Here is a 5,758-nt window from a genome sequence, read left to right on the forward strand (position 1 = left end):
TTGCCATAAAAGGCGACTATGCTTGTCGTAAGAGGCAAGCAGCGGGATCAGGTGGTCAGGCTCGCTGACTTAGTTTGACGCATGTCGTCGATCCCAATTGCGTGGATCGATGCTCATGATATTAATCTCTGGATTGTCTGGTCCAGACTTGATTATTTACAGACCGCCGTCATATAGCTGGAATATTGCTGAGTGCGGCATTAAACAACACAGAGGAACTCTGAATTCAATAACATATATTCGTTGTCCATAATAGCTGTGAAATAACATAGAATTGTATGTCCTCGTATATTTTTGTTGCAAAGTGGTGAATTGACAATGCATCATTAAGCAATATTCTTATTCATTCATACTTAATTCTTGCCACATGGAGCCTGAAGGGAGATAACCCAGATTTTGTAATGTTCTCTATCTTCGGAAATATGTCGTGTTGCACCCGCTGGAAACCCCTACCTCTCCCTTAGGTAACAAGTGTCTTTTTATATTAAACATTGATAATTATCATATCTACTTTAAGGTGAAGATCAACCATTACATGTGAATAAATATGTCGGGAGTGGGCACAGGTAGACAAGTTTAAGGAGCAGAGTTATGTCCCTTAGGTGTGCCAGAGTCTGCTAATCGTAGGTTGCAATCAGAGATTCACACTGATTATGATTCTCTGTTAATCAGCACCTTACCTGTGCTGGTGGGTTTCACCAAAGTGGTAAACCTCTAAGACTTGTACCACTTTGGGCTTTCCCCAAACAAAAGCTGACACGCCATGATATGACTGGAATACTGTTTAAAGTGGTGTTGGGCATGTGGGTAGCCTAGTGGTTAGGAGTTGGGATAATTAGTGACTGCGGCTTAAAATACCTTCTTCCGCCCCTCAACAGTCACAATTACAGTTTACAGATGGTAGTCACTGTGGCTGCAGTCTGTGGATTTGTTGGTCACTGGCTGCAGTCTGTGGATTTGTTGGTCACTATGGCTTCAGTCTGTGGATTTGTTGGTCACTGTGGCTGCAGTCTGTGTATTTGTTGGTCACTGTGGCTGCAGTCTGTGGATTTGTTGGTCACTGTGGCTGCAGTCTGTGGATTTGTTGGTCACTATGGCTTCAGTCTGTGGATTTGTTGGTCACTGTGGCTGCAGTCTGTGGATTTGTTGGTCACTATGGCTTCAGTCTGTGGATTTGTTGGTCACTGTGGCTGCAGTCTGTGTATTTGTTGGTCACTGTGGCTGCAGTCTGTGGATTTGTTGGTCACTGTGGCTGCAGTCTGTGGATTTGTTGGTCACTGTGGCTGCAAGGTGTGGATTTGTTGGTCACTGTGGCTGCAGTCTGTGGATTTGTTGGTCACTGTGGCGGCAGTCTGTGGATTTGTTGGTCACTGTGGCGGCAGTCTGTGGATTTCTTGGTCACTGTGGCGGCAGTCTGTGGATTTGTTGGTCACTGTGGCTTCAGTCTGTGGATTTGTTGGTCACTGTGGCTGCAGTCTGTGGATTTGTTGGTCACTGTGGCTGCAGTCTGTGGATTTGTTGGTCACTGTGGCTGCATTTTGTGGATTTGTTGGTCACTGTGGCTGCAGTCTGTGGATTTGTTGATCACTGCGGCTGAATTTTGTGGATTTGGTGGTCACTGTGGCTTCAGTCTGTGGATTTGAATGGTGGTCACAATGCCTGCAAAGTCTGCAACCCAGCCTCTTCCCTATTCAAGGGAGTTAACCGACCATAAAAGTCCAGTTTCCACCCTTGCCGAACTTGGCCTGAATTTTGGCTGGACTAACAAGTCTGTGCACTATCCATTCAAAATTATGTTACGAAGGGGACATCCGGATCTTAAGATGCCATGCAGTTTTTGATTGATTGCAGGATTTGCAAAGCATGTTTCCCCCTGCAACTTGGCGTCAACAGACACTTTACAAATCTTTTAATGTTTTTATAATGTGTTTTTTTATGGACTTTGCGAAGTAAGACCCTTATATTACAATTTGGATCTTGATTATCAGATCGTCCTTAATTAGCACCACTATTTTGTTTGAAGCAAATGCAAGCGATATAAGATGTGGAATCTGATTGGTCAATAGAAGGGATATAACTCGAAATAGCCAATGGTGGCACTACGATCAAGCCCAGAAGTTCCAGCCTAGTTCGGCTAGGGTGTTAACTGGACTTTTACAGTCAGTTAACTCCCTTGCCTTGGGAAGATGGTCACCCTGTTGGTGTGACAGTGAGACTGCACAGTTAATTGTGGAACTTGTAAATCCTGTACAACTCTGCCTCATGACTGAATCATACCTCAGACTTTTTATGTTAACCATCTATGGAAGTGCAGGGTAACTTGGTGCCTGATTTTCATTGTTTCTGCACAAAGCCATTTTGTTTTATAAATCTTGGACAAGATGTGTTAAGGATCCTATTTGCAGGAGTTTCCATTCAATAGTAGAATAGGTCTTCAGGAACCCATGCTTGCCGTAAAAGGTGACTATGCTTGTCGTAAAAGGCGACTAATGGGATCGGGTTGTCAGGCTCGCTGACTTGGTTGATGCATGTCATTGATCCCAATTACATGGATTGATGCTCATGATATTAATCACTGGATTGTCTGGCCCAGACTCGATTATTTACAGACCACCGTCATATAGCTGGAATATTCGTGAGTGCGGCGTTAAACAACAAACCAACCAACCAACCAATATTTGTGAAGGTGTTGTTTACTACAGTAGAACGTGTGAGCGGCTCTGTTGTACCCAATTGTTGTATAGTTAAGTCATATTTGGGACCAAACATACAAATTGTAGAGTAGAGTATTGTGAGTATTCCAAGGTACAGTATATTTTGATCATTTTATGTGGTCAGTGTAAAAGGTTTTGTAGCTGAAAGTGTTTGTCAGCAATCAAAATTAATTGTTCATTGAACTTGAAAATGAATATCAGATTTACAGATGTATATACGTTGTATTTCAGGTTGTTGTTACTGTTGAAGTCATTTCACAAAGAATTTTTTTAGTTTGAAGTAGAAGTTAAAATCTGAGATTTTGATTCTGTAGAAAATGTGTAATTTTTGTAATCATGTTCAACGGAAAAGTCGGAATGTACTCTCCAAGAGTCATCTGATGTATCTTGGAACATGTTTTGATTCTTGGATGAAATTGTTAAAAACTGAAGACGAGGCTGTAATTCTGTTTGTCAGTTTGTTACACATGTTGCTAATTATGTCCAGACCTAAATATATATGAACGAATCTGGAGCCAAGTCAGCATTTAACTCAAGTTTGATTAGGGACAGTTAGAGTGACCTCCCTTGAAATCATAGTGAAACTTGATGTCTTAAAACATGATGTTAGCAAATGTTTGATTAGGGACAGTTAGAGTGACCTCCCTTGAAATCAAAGTAAAACTTGATGTCTTAAAACACGAGTTTAACAAATGTTTGACTGGACATTCTTGTATCATTACCAAAATAGAAAACAGTCTTCAAGACATTGGTCATTAAATATTAGCTGATCTGAAACCCTGCTTAAATAATGGTTTTTTCTATGACCTTTCATTGGTTCATATTTACGTATGGAGTCTTTAAAAAATTTTTTATAAGGTTACACCAAATTAATCAGTTGTGATTTTTGTAAGGTCACAATGAAAAATAACTGTTCTGAGAGTCATTATTTTGTGATCCATATTAATTTAGGACTGGACTAATTTGGAAAGCCAACATTTCATTTCTCGTCTCATTCTGATCTTGGTGCAGCTAAATGGTACCGTGGATGGTATGTCCACATACCACTAGGTGTACTATAACCATACTGCCAGTCTATTTCACACTTTAAAATCCCGTTCCATTTCCATGGCAACTGCAGATGATCGTCCAATGACCATGTTGCGCACACAGAAGAATCCATTGAGTTTGGCAAGCTACTCCACCTCACTGATGTCATGTTGGACATAATCATATTTTCTAGAATTCATAGATTTTGCAAAAGCATTATGCATGTTAAAATTCAAATTCTTTTTGTGATGTTTTATATTAACCCTGTGTTTGTGACCAGTTCAATGTCTGATGAAAAACTTAATGCATGCCTACCCCTAGAGAAACTTACTTCTGAAAATGTTGAATTCCTGAGTTTAGTCTTTGTGGGGCACTGTACTTGGACTTTCTAGGGGCGGTCGGGTAGCCTAGTGGTTAAAGTGTTCGCTCGTCATGCTGAAGACCTGGTTCGATTGCTGACATGGGTACAATGTGGGAAGCCCATTTCTGGTGCCCCCCGCCGTGATATTGCTGGAATATTGCTAAAAGCGGCGTAAAACAATACTCACTCACTACTAGGGGCGAAATGAGACATCGGTGTAGCATGAGTTTTCATGTGCCAATGTATGATACATTTTTTACTGTATCGCTACAAGACAATACACTTGCTAAAATAAATTATTTACTTCTCAAATATGACCTCAAAGCACTTTTGTCAGTCAAATACTTCAAAATGTGTTGTAATTAGCGTTTGAAGTTCACTACTAAAAAAAGCCACTACGAACATGTGTGTACAGCTAGTCTTTCCCTTTGAACCTACTCTGAAATATTTTTCGTCAAGAAGTTTCCATGAGATTTGAGGAAAATATACATATCGTGAACTATGTAAAGTGATGCGTATCATGACCTTCCTGAAGACTTTTGAACTGGTCCCTCAGAGGATACAGTTCAACATGCTAAATTGCCAGCAAACTTGACCACTAGGTCAGAAGTAAGTTTATATTTGATTGTTTATCATCCCGTGGTGTATAATTTCTACTGTTGTCAAGTTACCTCACTTGTACACATTGGATATTTCTTGACTATTAGCAGTTGTATCATCTTCATTGTCTGAACAACTTTGTTATTTGTTCTGTTCATGTCAACATAGATACCGTATTCGACGTAATAAGCGCCCACGGCGATATTTGCTAATATATTGGCTAGTGAACAATCCCAATAAGCACCCCTTCCGATTGATTAATGTACACAAGACTTATTTATTCGCATATAATACGCACTTGTGTGTTATATGCACCTTAAATATGGGCAATTAAATTCTGGAAAAATATATCTGTCGCATATAAACATTTCAGGCTGTCAGCATAAACAACGAAATTTATCTTTCAACTCTCTTTTTTTCACCAAAATAATATTCTAATAAAAGCCCCCATATTTCTAATTTTGAGAGCGCCCTTGGCGCTTATTATGTCGAATACGGTATCCGTGTCTGAGGCCAGATCTGATATGTTTAATACATATTATATCGGCACGTTGTCTCATTTTGTAATTGTTTGAACTTGATCCAACCCATTAAAGCATATGACCAATTTGTAATGCAATAAAATAAAAGTAATCGTGCAATACTACAGGATGTTTGTTGTGGGAGTTGGTGACCAAATCAGTCTGGTGCAGATTTGAGTGAATGTGAGGGTTATGCTGCCTTTAGGAACATTCCAGCGGGGGTACACTAGAGTGAGTTGGGTTTAACGCTGCTTTTAACAGTATTCCAGTTATATCATGGCGTGTCAGCTTAATGTGGGAGGAAAGCCCCAAGTGATAATCGGGTGAACTGAGATTCGAACCAACACCATAGGTTTCTTGTGTCCCCAAGGGACGCAACTCTGCACAGCAAATTGCGGCACCTTGGACGACTGGGCCCCCGTGCCCCCCATGAAGTGATGAACCGGTTCAGAATGTGTACATAGAAATGTGTCGGGGACATTTTTCACATTAATTTCACGATCCACATACAAATTCCAGCAACTCACATAATA

The sequence above is a fragment of the Haliotis rufescens genome, unplaced genomic scaffold (genome assembly GCF_023055435.1).
Source record: "Haliotis rufescens isolate VD_foot unplaced genomic scaffold, xgHalRufe1.0.p SCAF_13, whole genome shotgun sequence".
NCBI classification, from domain to species: Eukaryota; Metazoa; Mollusca; class Gastropoda; order Lepetellida; family Haliotidae; genus Haliotis; species Haliotis rufescens.